The sequence below is a fragment of the Onychomys torridus genome, chromosome 11, assembly GCF_903995425.1.
Source record: "Onychomys torridus chromosome 11, mOncTor1.1, whole genome shotgun sequence".
NCBI lineage: Eukaryota > Metazoa > Chordata > Mammalia > Rodentia > Cricetidae > Onychomys > Onychomys torridus.
In genome coordinates, this window is record NC_050453.1 from 12,840,955 (window position 1) to 12,856,389 (window position 15,435).

A 15,435-nucleotide genomic window follows, 5' to 3' on the forward strand; every position below is an offset into this window, starting at 1 on the left:
GAATTCCAGTGTTGTACCTTGACAGATAAGCCAAAGCAAAGTCAAGGGCCTGCCCTCTAGGAACATGGAATTGCTCTGGAGCCTGATAGCAGAGCTCGCTCTCGCTCTCTCTCTCTCTCTCTCTCTCTCTCTCTCTCTCTCTCTCTCTCTTTCAGTCATTCAGTCATTCCTGCATGCACTGGTCAGTAGGATGCACTGAGAATGTATGGTCCAGGGAAATGAAGACAAAACCAGTCACAGATCCTACCTCTAAAGAACTTAATGATGAAGATGTGAAGATGTGAATTGAATTGCTATGTAACCGGCCCTCTTCCGGGTGCTTTCTATATTATGTTACTTAACCTTCGTTAATACTCCTGTGATGTGGCCAGGAGCCACCATTCCACATTATAAATGAAGAACCTGAGACAGAGGCAGGTCAGTTGCCCTATGAAGCAATTAAAGAGTTGAGCTCCTACCTACGGGTGGGAGAATTTATGCCCCAGAGCATAAATTCTTAGTTCTTAGTGGCTGTTTCAAGCTGCCTGTCTTAGTTACTTTTCTGCAGCTGGGATAAGGCTTCATGACTAAGGCAACTGACAGAAGAAAGAGTTCATTGTGGTTTACAGTTTCAGAGGGGAAGAGTCCATGAACATCAATGGCAGGGAACATGGCAGCAGGCAGGCATGGTGCTAAAGCAGTAGCTAAGAGATCACATCTTGAGGTACAGCCAGGAGGCAGACAGAGAAAGTGAACTCAAAATGGCATCTTTAAAAACCACAAAGCCCCACCGCCTGTGACACACCTCCTCCAACAAGGCCACACCTCCTAATCCTCCTCAAACAGTTCCACCAATTGGGAACAGAGTATTCAAACATACAAGCCTGTGGAGGCCAATTCTCATTCAAACCGCCACACTGCCCAAAGGGGATGAGGACCTTGCTTAACCTCACTGTTGGGACCACTGTTGTGGCCATCTTACTTTAAGAAAGCTTCCTTAGTTTGCCCCACAAACAGTACTGGGAACAACCATTTCAATGTAAATTCAAGGAACAATAGAAATGGGCTTGGTACAATCTTGTACATTTCCATGGAAGTTAGCTCATGCTGTATCACTGAGAACATGACCCAGTTTAGCAACATCAACACAGCAGGCACCAGAGAAAATGCCAAGTATTAGAAGGCCAAGGCATGTAGGAGGTGAGAGGCCCACAAACCATGAAGCATGGTGAAGACAGAAACCAGTAACCGGCTCAGCTTTTGATTAGAGTCCCTGATACCCAGATTGCATGGAGGGACCTGAGAAAGGCCAATTTTAACAACAACAGGAACAACAAGCTCACAGGAACCTGCCCTTGAGTGTGGCTGCAGCCAAGGTGCAAAGGCAGCTGCAGCAGGGATGGGGAAGTTTCTGGAACTCCTGAATATCAAGGTCTTCCTTCAGCTGGAGCACAGTGAGGGCATGAGCTCTGGGTACTCATTTCCATGTAAATGACAGAAGCAGCCGCAGCAGATTTCCAGCAAAGCCACCCTCAAGGGGATGGATAAATGCTTGCTACCACATAAAACCCCACAAGACCCTCTGCTATCAATTCAAAGTCAGAGAATCAGGTTGTATTTGAAAGAACCCTTTCTCAAATCAGACTGGAACATTCTGAGGGGCAAGGCAGAAGCTACAGCAAGGTACCCTCAGCCTTCCTGTATTTTGAGGTCAAAACACAGAGGCTTTCCTGTCATTCATGAGGGACTAGGAATCCCACGATCAATCACCAGCCTACAGATGTCCAAGAGCTCCATCCTACTTGCCAAACTACAGAGAAGAATCCCCACACTTAGAGACAGCAAGCAGCTGGAGGTGAAAGGAAGCATTGTTGAACAAATACAAGTACAGAGACTCTCTGGTGTAACCAACCTGTGGCCCACAGACTGCACTCAACTGAGGGTGGCCATGAATGTAGCCCAGCACAAAATCACAGGCTTACCATTATGAGAGATGTTTTACAGTTTTTCTTGAGTCTGAACTTTGCCAATGACATCATGTCGCACCGTCCAACAGTTGGACCTGACTGTGGTAGATCTAAAGGCAAACTCCCAGCTCATCCCGGCATCTGAGCTAAGGATGCAGAGGCTGAGCCCTACTGCATCCACATGCTTCCACAACAGAAAGGCCATGCTGGCTAACAGGGAGGCAGAGCAAGAGAACACGCAGAGTAAGTCCCTCCCTCGTGAACCTTTGCGGCACCTGGAATGACTTGCTTGCCGGCTTCACATGTTTAATTTCTCTTTGCCTGGGACTTCTGTCAGCACACAAAAAGAGCCGACTGGGCTTGAGCCAACAGCTATTGAGAAATTCCTTTCAGCAGTACAAGGACCTTCTCCATATCCAGACGTGACTGTTCTCTGAAAGCGTCAGCAGTGGGGACCCAGAACAGACTGGCACATCCCATTTTGCAGCAAAGCAGCTCTTCCAGCTGCCCCACCTCATGTCCACACACAATGAGCTTCCAATGGCATCAGGACTCACTGTGGGGTGTTTTTATATTATGCAGAGCATCCCTGTTGGCCTTTCCTACTTAGGCAGGAAAAAGGGAAAAGTGGCCCCAGGTGCAGTGGAAAGGTGTTCCTTCTGGACATCCAGGCAGTCATCACTGTTTCGGGTACACTGAAAGCCTTCTGATGCTATGCCTGCACACCTGCTTCCTGTCCACAGCCCTGCACCTTCCTCCTGTCCACAGCCCCGCACCTTCCTCCTGTCCACAGCCCCGCACCTTCCTCCTGTCCACAGCCCCGCACCTTCTTCCTGTCCACAGCCCCGCACCTTCCTCCTGTCCACAGCCCCGCACCTTCTTCCTGTCCACAGCCCTGCACCTTCCTCCTGTCCACAGCCCTGCACCTTCCTCCTGTTCACAGCCCTGCACCTTCCTCCTGTTCACAGCCCTGAACCTTCCTGTCCTACAACCCTACCGGATGCTTAGGAATTCTCCAGTGGCCTTGGTTTGTAGAGAAAGAAGCAAAAGCATAGGAAGGTTATGTGACTTGCTTCAGAGGGAGCAGGATGGTGACAGGGTGTGCAGGTGACAGAGGGCTCACTTTTCAACAACCCACCTCTGCAGAGTTACAGACAGCTGGCTGGGTCCCTAGAGAACTCAGGACAGGGGAACCAAAGAGATAGGCAGGAAGGACTGTCATCCGAAGCACAGAGCACCCAGGAGGAGGAGGTGGCTGCAAGGATGGAGTGCCCTGCCACCATCACTACAGTCAGGTACACAGGATGGGAGGCATCCACAGATGCTCACAGACACATGGAGGCCCTGCTGAACCCTTACCCACTTAGCCTTCTCCTCCCACCAAAGACTGGAAACTGTTCTGAGTGTTCTTCATTTGAGCTCAAATGTCTTCATGTGGACTCTCCAGCCTCTGTACTACTTTTAAGTTGTAACCAACCAAAGCCTCCTAAGAAGTGACTTAAAGGAGAAAGGAATTATTTTGGCTCGAAGTTTAGGGAATAGAGTCCGCCATGGTGGGAAAGCCATGACAACAGGCCACTCTGTGGTGGGGGAAGGGGAAATGTGGTGGGGGAGGGGGAAGTGGGGGGTATGTGTCTGGGATTGCTTACCTCCTCTCGTCTCTGGGAAAGGAGAAGAACAGATGAGAAAGGAAACGGGTTTCACTATGATCCTCCAGGCCCAGCCCTCCAGTGACTCACTTCCTCCAGCTAGGTTCCACTTCACAGAGGCTCCACAGCCTCATCAAACAGCAGCACCAAGCGAGGAGCCAAGTGTCCAAACACACGTGTGCTGGTTAGTGTTCTGTCAACCTGACACTAGCTGGAGTCATGAAAGGAGGGGACCTCAACTGAGAAAATGCCTCCTTAAGTTCCAGCTGTGGGACATTTTCTTAATTAGTAGTGATTGATGGGAGAGGGCCCAGCCATTGTAGGTGGCACCATCCCTGGGCTGGTGGTTCTGGGTTCTATAAGAAAGCAGGTTGAGCAAGCCATGAGGAGCAAGGCAGTAAGCAGCATCCCTCCATGGCCTCTGCATCAGCGCCTGCCTCCAGGTTCCTGCCTCCAGGTTCCTGCCTCCAGGTTCCTGCCCTCACTGCTTTTGATGATGAACAGTTGTATGAAACCGTGAGTGAAATAAACCCTTGCCTCCCCAAGTTGCTTTTAGTCATGGTGTTTCATCACGGCAACAGTAACTGCGACTAAGACAACATGAAACCTGTAGGTGACATGGTATACCCAAAACATAACAGACTCACAACTACAGCCTGTCTCTCTCCCAGCTCAGCTTTCTGCCTGGTTGGCACAGGCACCCAGAATTTGGATCACTAAAACATTATCCTAAGAATAACATAAAAACATCCCAATAACAACATAAAAATAGCATAAAAGCTCCCAAACAGGAGGGAGTATTCAATAACCTGAATCAAGTGTATTTGGTTTTGCTTTAAATTCTTACTGGTATCAATATTGATGAGCTGCACAGCTCCTCAGCCTCCAAGCTGGCTTTCCCTCCCAACATGACATTCCCAGCCTCTCCTCCTATACTCCCTTCCTGGGAAAGCCCAGACCCTCCCACAGCCCTCTCGAAGCAGATGACACACACATCTTCATCTCCAGCCCTAACAGTTCTCCTGAGCATCGAACTGAGTTCTCAGCTGTCAGATGGAGAGATGGTGACCAAATCTATGTGCCGAGGGCAATGCAGCCTCCCCATCCCTGGGAGGACGAGGCCGAGAGAGTGAGGGGGTCAGCAGGGTCGTGACGTGTCGGTGAGCAGCTCTCCACGTGGCCCCTCCCGTGGACCTGAGTGATGGTGGAAGGGCACACCCTCCTTGCTGCCACCCCTCATCAGTGGCCCCTCCCTTGGAGTGCTGTCAGGCTCTGCCAGTGGCTCCCCCTTCTGCCAACCTCATGTCCCCCTGTGCGCCTCAGTTAATTCCGCCTCTGTTCTCTCCTGCAGCTCTCTGTAGTTGAGGCCCTCAGCATGTCCCTCCTGAGTCAATACAGTTGTTTCCTAACTGCCCTCCAGAGAGTATGCATTTGCAGAGGGCAGGGCTTTGTTCCCAACTGTATGTGCCACCTAGTCCTGAATAGACACATGATAAATATTTTATGAGCAAAGGTTTCTCTACATCTCTATCTTCCACGATGCTAAAAAATCCATTTCTAAAACAAAATGAAACAGATCATGCCATGCCCCCAAAGGCCTGGGGTTTTTTTGTTTTTGTTTTTGTTTTTGATTTGGTTTGGTTTGGTTTGGTTTTTGGTTTGGGTTTTTTGTTGTTGTTGTTGGTGGTGGTGGTGGTTTTTTTGTTTTTTGTTTTTGTTTTTGTTTTTGTTTTTGCTTTTGTTTTTGTAGGCTCTCATCCAAATCCCTGAGTGTTGTGGTTAGCCAGGCATGTGGATCCAACCTGCCCTCTGCAAGTGAACTTTACCAAGGCTACCCTGAGCTATCCCTTGCCTTCAATACATATTCTTTCTCCTTCTGGGCCTCCACTCACTTGCACTGTTCTCCCTTCTCAAAAAACATCATCTTCCAACACCTTCTTCGCCTGGAAATTATTTTATTGATCAAGACTCAGCCCCAAAGCCTTGGTGTTTCATGAACCTCTACCCCAACCCCCACCCAGCCCCGAATCTCGGAGATAAAGTTCCACTAAGATCTCACTGTACCATATCACAGTAGTTAGTTCCATGGACCACTGAGACCAAGAATCGGGAGCTATGCAGTGAATACCTACACCAGCCATCTACCTTGACCTCTGCTGTTGGACATGTAAGTGTATTCCATAACCCTTCCAGGCAAAGAGGACTCTCTGATGGGCTCACTCCCAGCACAGTAAACACAGCAAGTGTTCATCATCAGTTTGTTCTCGACGACGATGCTAGCACCTCAGGGCGTTATAATAACACACACACACACACACACACACACACACACACACACACACAGAGTTGATTTTCACAGCACCTAGGGAAGCAACTCCTTTTCACAGATAACAGAACCAAGGCAGCAAGTAGGTTACCATCCCTCTACCCAGTGATAACAGGAGCAGCAAAAACTGGTTACTCTACAAGATACTGTGTCTCCCCAGTGCTTGCCCCCAGAATCCATAGCATATCTACCGAGTCAATATTAAAAGTTAAGTAAATGCCTTCCATCTACCAGGTATAAATAGGATGGCAAGGGAAAAAATATGCCCTCTACTTCTAATCCAAAGCAAACGGGGAGGTAGGTGGAACTTGGGCGAGACATTTAAAAGGCCACACAGTAATTCATAACTGAATTCTTCTTAACCAGACAAACTAAAAGTTTCTTAAAGATTGTTTCCCAATTTAAATGTAATTCAATGCAATTTAATTCCTCTATTTAAATAAAATTTAAATAGATGAGGCCCCCATCAGATACTGAATACATGCTGTTATACTATAACCTAAATTTGCAAGAGTCTTCTGTAGCAGGAATCTTAAGAGTTCTTATTAATAAAAACAAACCCAGGAGCCAGGTATTGGGGTGAATGCTGGAAGATCAGAGAGGCAGAACAAGATACAGCTGCCTTGCCAGTTCCTCAGCTGATCCTGTTTCCTCAAACTGGAAACCTCTGTGTCCTCATCCGAATGGATCTCAGCTGAACTGCTGCTAAAAGCCTAAAAGCTTAACCAGGCTATAGTTCCTCGTCCTCACGCTTTAAGTACCTTTCTGCCTCCTGCCATTACTTCCTGGGATTAAAGGCATGTGTCATCATGCTTGGCTGTTTCCAGTGTGGCCTTGAACTCACAGAGATCCAGAGGGATTTCTGCCTCTGGAATGCTAGGATTAAAGGCATATGTGCCACCATTTTCTGGCCTCGATATCTAGTGGCTGTTCTGTTCTCTGACCCCAGATAAGTTTATTAGGGTGCACAATATTTCAGGGAACACAATACAACCACAGTCTTCTATCACCTCCAAAAACCTTTTTCTCGTGTGTGTGTGTGTGTGTGTGTGTGTGTGTGTGTGTGTGTGTGTTTGTATGTGTGTATGTACTGTATACATATGTATTTGTTCATGGGGAGTCAACATGCCTGTAAGTGTAGAGGTTAGTCAGGTATCTTCCTCTATATTTCTCTGCCTTATTTTTTTAAAATAATTTATTTAACTTTTTATGTGCTCTTGTATTTTGCCTGCACATATGTCTGTGTAAGAGTGTCAGGTGCCCTAGAACTGGAGTTTCAGACAGTTGTGAGCTGCCGTGTGGGTACTGAGAATTAATTGAACCTGGGTCCTTCTGGAAAAGCAGTCAGTGCTCTTAACCACTGAGCTATCTCTACAGCTGCATACCTTATTTTTTTTTTAGATTTATTTATTTTATCTTATGTATATGAGTGTTTTGCTTGCGGATTTATGTGTATATCACCTACATCAGATCCCCTGGAGCAAGAGTTACAGAGAGCCGTGAGCTGTGAAGTAGATGCTGGGAACTGAACTCGGGTCCTCGGTAAGAGCAATAAGCACTCTTAACTGCTGAACCAGCTCTCCACCCCACCACACAAAACTTATTTTTGAGACAGGGACCTTAACTGAACTCAGAGCTCACTGATGGCTACACTGGCCAGCAAGACTGTCTCCACCTCCACAGCACTGGGACTGTCTGCAGCCAAGCCTGGCTTCTTCTTTTGTGAGTCCTAGGGAACTGAATACAGGTCCTTGTATCTGTACAGCAAGCCAGTCACCAACTGAGCTATCTCCCCGGCCTCCAACTCTTACCTTCAGATGTATCTTTGGGTTAGATTAGGCTATTAAGACTCCGTGTTACTTAACAGAAGCCCTCAAAAAGGATAACTGAAAATCTTTCACAAGATTAGGCCTATCAGATTTCCATAAAACCAGTAGATCCTGTTATCTGCCTCATGGTTAAAAAAAAAAAAAAAAAAAAAAAAGTCAATCTTCTGAGTGTAAGAGCTTAAAGTCCAGAAATTTCTTCTACATTCTTCACTGAGAACTTGAATTTGGCAACTAGCTAGATCTGAACCCATGTTGTGGGAACACTAACATTAAAACCACTCTGAGAACATATTTTATGCTTTTCTTAAAAGAGCCTCTTCCCCTTACTGGCTCACTCAATCCAACCACAAATCCTCTTTTAGAAATGCAACCAGACCGAAGAAGTAAGGTTGTTTTGTATTTTGTTACTGTCTGAAAAATAAGAATATAGTGTGTGAGTGACCTTCTTTGTCCAGCTTTTCTTCCACACTGGCGATTTGAGGAGATAAAAGTCAACCATTTTAAACAGAAGCAAGAGATGGCCAAGTACAACCTTCTTTCCACAGAGCCTCATCTTTATTCACCCTCCTTTGAAAACCTCACTTTATTAGGACAAAGATGCAGTAACCACTGACCAAGCTTACTCAACTTCGAAATTCTTCCCGCTTCTATGCTCTCAAATCCATTTCTGGATACTCGGGACACGTTCTAATACACAGAGAGGGTCACAAAAGTGCCGGCCTGGCCTGTGGAGTTTCTGGTGTCTCACTCACTGCTGTGTTCCCAAGTTTAATGTCACTTCTAAATAATGTCAAGAATTTGTTTTCATTTGACTTCTCCGATGTTCCCAATTTACCTTGTTTAAGATTAATAAAGCAATTACAATACTCCCAATTAAGAAGCTATTTCAAATTGTACTTTCAATTCTAGTGTGTGAGCAAGTCACTTAATTATTTCTATTTGTTTTTCTCTTCTCGAGTGGGTAACTTCTCTTAGAGCAGCTCAGACATGTTTTTTTGTAAAGATGAAGGAAAGCAGGGGCAAATTCCTCCCAAAATTCAGCCTTGAGTTCATCTAGCCAACATGTCTTCCTGGGCAGGAGAGCAAGCACACCTGACTCTCAGATCTTGTGAACCATCCAATCTTATTCTTCCTCCAATGTAACATTTCAAGGAAGAAATTCTCACTCGGGCTCAAAAGTCCTAGTTACCTCAGTCTCTCTCCTCAGGGTTCGGGTTACAGGTGTGTGCCTCTGTGTCTTGCTTCCTAATCTGGCTTTATCTGACCATTTGTAGACTCTAGGAGAGCAACCGCACAGAGGATGTCTCTTAAATAAAGATATAAAAGATGGGGGAGATAGTAAAAAAAAAAAAAAAAAAAAAAAAAACCTCCTCTTAGTACCTTCAGCAATTGGAGGTAGTGGTACACACAAATCTGTTTGCATTGCTTTTAACACTCTAAGCACACGCTAGCTGAGGGATCATTAACACTTGTCCCAAGTGCATGGCAACTGCAAGGAAAGCTGTCGCAACCCCCAGAAGGGGATGGTGAGCATGCATGTCACTGGTCCCAGGGACCAGGCATCTCTTTGCTGAGAGCAGGTGAGAGTCAGGGAACATCCCATTCTGTCCTGGAGGACAGGTTCTTGTGTTTCTGGTCTCTTACCATTATCTGCTCAGATTCCAAAGTTCAGGCACTCTGGCCTCTACTTCACCAAAGATTGTGGAATTTGGATTCATATGGATTCGCATAGTGTGTTTATGGGCCTTTCTGGTCACAATACCAGAGTTCCCTTATGTCATGATGGGGAAGGGCAATTTTCAAACTATTTGATAATTTCAGCTTAAATGGACACTTTTGGGTCAACTATCATAAAAATGGAGTTGGGGTGGATGTATTAGAGATTGGAACCGTCGTGTCCTGCATATAAAAGGAAGGCCATAATGAAGATGACAAGTGGTCTATTCTTGTCATCTCTCAGGTTCCTCTTCGGTTACACAAGGATAAACAGTGGTGTGCACCATGCACACTCACTGTGAGGAATTAAATGAGGTCACACAGTACAGGAATAGGGGCTGGCACATACAAGGCATGCTCTAGGCATCTGCAATTAGTACTACTGATGATTTGAAAATGTTTAACAATCACTCGGATTTCAGTCAATTTAACATTTCATTCCATCTTTCTCAATCTTCCATGGTTAGTGATGGTTGAACAGTGTGTTCCTTGAAAATGGACCAATAAGAAGATAAGTGATACATGGGACTAGACATCTTTTGTATCCGCCATGGATGTTGCTGTGTGTCATGGCTAAAGGAGATTGTGTTTGCAAATAAGCTAAAAAGCTTGCTCATTGGCCCTTTCTTCCCTTCTGTTCAGAGGCAATGATCCTGGTGACCTGTTTAGACACACCATTACCCTGTGTGGTTATTTCAATTATCAAACACTGAATGAGCTTCCAAAATCAAGGATAAAGAGAAGCAATCTGAAAAATCACTTTTCTCATCAGTATCAATAAATAACACTAGGTTTTAAAATTGAACTGAAAATCTATATTAAGAAATTTTTGTGCAAGTCATTTGCATTTAAACTTTTGGGAAGTTTTATTTGTATATTTCCCTGGGAGCAAAAAACTAAATCCCCTTATATGTGTATTTCCAGGCATGCAATAGTGCCAAATGATGGAACAGAGAGCTGGAGAAGGCAGCTAAGAGCCTGGAACCAGCAACTCCTCAAAGTTCCCCTTATTGTAAGCGTACACCCCAAGATTGCCACCGGGTGCTCACAATCTCAGACAAGAGCAGATCCCACATACGAAACTTCATCTTATCCTACACATACCTACGATAAGGTCAAATTTATATGTCAGACATAGTAAGGAATTAACAATACCAAACAATAAAACAGAACATCAAAAACAATATATGTTACATGCCTTTAATCCCAGCACTCGGGAGGCAGAGCCAGGCTATCTCTGTGAGTTCAAGGCCAACCCGAGCTACAGAGTGAGTTCCAGGAAAGGCACCAAAACTACACAGAGAAACCCTGTCTTGAAAAACCAAAAAAAAAAAAAAATGCTATAATACACATCTTCTGGATATTATCTTAAATATCCTACTGTTTTATACACTATACAAAGGGATTAATTTATATTCCATGCAGGAGGAACTCGGCAGGTTGGTAAAAAGACTTTCTCTTGCTATTCAAAATGGCACTCCCACTTTATTGCTTATTCTACACTTTTCCACTTAATATTTTCAGGCCATGATGATAACTGGCAACTGGAATCCATGCAGCTATGTAAGAGCAGAGGCTGAACTTGAACTCTGTTCATCCTGGAAAGAAGGCAGAGCCCTTGTTCTCATTTGAAGGCCTTTTGGAAACACTGGAAATACATCTCAGACCACCAAGAACAGAATAGCACAGTCATTTTTCTTCATTTCTATCAGTATCTACTGGGTCGAGATCTTCATCTACACCACCGTTACTCTAGGGAATTAAAGAAACACTGGGTCTCTCTGACTTGCCTCTTCTCTTCTGGCTTGTGAGATGTGAGATTTGCTACTTGCTACAGGAAATTCTTCTGTACCCCCAAAGCTTTCAGATTTCACCTGTCAATGAGCTGAGTTTCTGTGCTGCTTATGACCACAGGCTTTGTTGAGGAAATGTGTGCTGGAGTTTTGGGAGTTGAGACTTGGTTGACTAGATTCAGCTTGAAATCATGGATTTTAGATACAGCATACAAAGCCTCTCCTCAACCACACATAGTTTTTTCTCAATAAAACTCCTAGTCCCCCACATCTACAAACCAAGTGATCACTCAGAAAGCATTTGTTCCTATCTGCTGGCACACAGATATGGCCTCATTACCCAAATGAGACCTCACAGGGCTAAATTCAGTCAGAATTGTAACGCGGGTGTGTTGACTTGGAAGCAGGGCAGTGGGAGACATAGGCTGCCTGACATCCTGCTCCAAACTGTCCCCTGGGTCCCACTGATATGATACATTCAGGATGCTCCTAAGACCCTTAAGAAAAGACTCCGAGTTGTCTGCCCTTGCCCATATTTGTTCACTGTAGTCACGGAGTCTGCATACCTCAGACTATTTTCTGCTCTCTGGTGAGTCCAATCATGTGACCATCTCCACATCTCTGGACAAGATATCTCTGCCACCCCCTCCCACCCTAAGTGTCTCTCTGTCTCTGAAGCCCTTCCTGACTTCTCCTCCAACCTTCCCCAGACCACCTCCAAATGGACATGGCCTCAACTTTCCATAACTCGCCCACCTACGGCGGCTGTTCTCTGAAACAATGAAGCAGGAATTGAGGTACCTTTTTTCCTGCTTCCACCCAACATTAACTGAGTATTTGGCCATGAATCAGATGCTGCACTGGTGCCTAAAGCATAACAATGTATCAGCCAAGATCCTTGCCTTTAGTGGCCTTACAAGGATATGATAAAGCATTGCTTTTTAGAGCAATGGGAGCCCAGGAGAGCAAAACATTTGCTGACTGGAGAAACGGAAGATGTTGACACTTAGGTGATACCTTAAAACTGTTCATTGGGAGAATAAGGGAAGGTTCTATTGGTTTAAAAGAACAATGTGAGCAATAGGCCTTCATTTGAGTCGGGTTACAAGCACTTAAGGTTCATTGAATAAATAGATCAAAAATACCCCAAACTATAGCATTGTCTTAGCTACTACTTCTCCATGACTTCTACAATTACTGAGTGTCTGTGGCATTTCCATCCCTGATACTAACTCCCTAAGATTTGTAAAATTCTCCTTATTTTATAGAGAAGGAATCTGAGACCCCCCACACACCAAAAAAATCTCAACACTAGTAAGTGTCAGCACCCACCCTGAGTTCCCAATAATAGAAGGAGTTCATCTTTGAGAAGCAACTTGTAAAGCAAAGTCTAGGTCCTCGTCCTGTACAGCTGGGGGGACCACTCCAGTCACCCCTTAAAACTCAGGAGGCTTCTGGGAAAGTAGACTGAGGCAAAAAAAGGAAAAGCAGCTGGAGCCACAGTCCACCAGGATTTGGGCACAGCAGTGTCCTGTGTCCCCCCATAAGCCTGGTAGGAGTCTACTCTCGATACTCATTTTCAGAGGCTCCAAATGAGGACCCTTCTACCCAGCTGACAAAAGACATCCCCAAGAAAGGCACCTACCGTCACCACAAGCTAAGCCAGGCTCATAAAAGCTCTCCTGGGGCTCAAAGAGTTGAAATGGATCTCTGGCTTCCCAGGACAAAGCTTTTCGGTTTTTGATGGAGTTCTTTTCTCTCTCTTCTTTTGTCTGGTCATTTTCTCAATTTCTCCCTTTCTAGTTCAGGCTTTTTCTGTCATATTTATATTGGGCACAGGCTTTCTTCCCCCTCCTAGCTCTGACTATTCTATCTACCTATTGTGGTATTCCTTTTCCTCTGAAAGCAATCAAAAATGAAAATCCACATTTCAGAAGTGTCTATTAAATATGCACCTTTTGTGGGTTAAAAAAGGAAAGTGCTCTCTGAGGACTGATTTCAGCTGTGTTTCACCTACAGATTAGACACTGGGTGACACTTCTGCTCCTTAGCAGGTCATTTGCATCTGGTAATTGAGAAGGAGGTCAAGAAGTCTGGAGTCAGAAGCGACTTATTTTAAGGAATACCTTAGTGTAAAGCATTGCTAATCAAACTGTGATCTTTGGACCAGTAGCAAAGGCTCCACCTGGGAGCTTATTGAATGTAGACCCTCGGGGCTGAAGAGATGGCTCCAAAGTTAAGAGCACCTGCCTCTTTTCTAGAAGACCTGTGTTCAGATCCCAGCACCCAGGTTGGGCCGCTCATGACTGCTTGTATCTCAAGCGCCAGGAAAACCAACACTCTCTACTGGCCTCCCAGGGAACCAGCACAAACATGGCAGATACATACGCACATAAACAAAAATAATATTAAAATCATAGAAATGCAGACATGGCAGATACATACGCACATAAACAAAAATAATATTAAAATCATAGAAATGCAGACGCTCAGGGACCACCCAAAGCCAATGAACCAGGCTCTTGCTTTTAACAAGATTCCAGGTGATCTGCACACACAGAGACATTTCAAGAGCAGAAGTCTGGAGCAATGGTAAATTTGCCTTTATTGTCAATTTGGATATGACAGAGATTTCTCTTCTAAGAAAGTAAACCTGTTTCATCAGTGCTTAGGATGTCCCCCCACCGTCCTTTCCTACCCACACTGTGGATTCACACATGAGTCCTAAAATGATAAGTAGTCTTCTACAAATCAGCGTCAGCCAAAAAAAAAAAGAGTTGAAGGTGAGATCAGGCTGGTGACCAGCCAATCTGCAGTTGACCCCTAGGAGGAAAGGGCTGTAACACTGAAGGGTGATGGGGGAACCCTTACTCCCACCATTTGCCAAGGCTCCGGGAAGGGACAGAAATAGACATCGCTGCAAACTATGAAATTAACTGGTGAGTCCAAAGGGTCTTGCTAAACTGAGCTGGGAGAGTCCTGAAAACAGCGGACAGAGCCAAGAGCATGCATAGCCTTTCCGATCAGCCCATGCTCAGACCTCACACTACAGTGGAGACACATGCAGATGGACTCTGGTTAGCTCCTTTGTCGTCTACATGGGAGACATGAGCCAGGAACATGGAAAATCATGTGGACCTTGTTGGAAGGACCGGGAGGTAGAACTGAAAGGCCTGTTCAGTGGTGGCCTGCCTACTGATACCCATCTGCTCATGAGGCAGAGCTAGTATCCAGTGAGGGGAAAGCCCTACCAGGCCATAAAGACATGGTCTGGACTCACACTTGACCTTGTCCTCTGTGAAGAGGACGCCTGCCTCAGAGATGATGTTTCTAATGAAAACTGAATAACAGCACACAAAGTTACACCTTTAAAGAAATAAAATAAAAACAACCACCTACTCGCCCACTCCATTCAAAGCCAAAGTAAGAGTTTGCTCCCTAATTCTGACTCCTTGCACACCACAATAAACACTTTCACACCCGAGGCATCTGAGGGCTGCCCATGTGGAACGCCTGAATTTCTGACTGCTCCGTGTGAAGGCCCATGTTGTCATTCTCCTCCCCTAGTTTTGTTAAATTTCCACTTATTCGCCCCATCTTCACCTTCAGAGTCTCTGAAACAGCAACACTTTCCAACATGGAAACGGTTCATTTATGCCAAGCAATACTTGTTTTTCATCTAATGGCACTCTCCTTAGGCAGCCACAGTATTTTGGTTATGAGGACGCCGAGCTGTCCTTCCCGTGCCCACATCAGCAAGCTCTCAAGGAATGTTTGGAACAGACAGGGATGATGGACGTGGTGCACAGGGGAGAATGAGGAGCACTTGAGCAGGAAAATTCAGACAAGAACTCCATCTGCCTTCCTCTACCACAAACCAAAGCTAGCCCTCTCCCTTGGAATCAAGTATGTTAGAGATGAGCCACCTACAGAGACTGGGGCTATCAATTTATTTCGGTTAACTTCCACTTCTTGACTTGACCCCCCTTTGTAAACCAGAACTAGCTAAGCAACCTTCCAGAAACACACCTGAAGCTCTGCAACCCTTCCCCACCCCCAACAGCGACTGACATGCCTCAACACACCACCTCCAAGAAAGAGAAAGTTAACTTTCAAATAAACCTGTCCTTCAACCAGCCTGACCATGTTTTCAGACCCTTTACATTCTTAAAGGTG

General features: G+C 45.4%; 1 protein-coding gene across 2 annotated transcripts in view; it reads right to left on the reverse strand.

Moving 5' to 3' along the window:
- The window catches only part of Susd4 (sushi domain containing 4), a 128,380-nt gene that overhangs the window by 111,456 nt on the left and 1,489 nt on the right, over window positions 1-15,435 (reverse strand). The window lies entirely within an intron of this gene.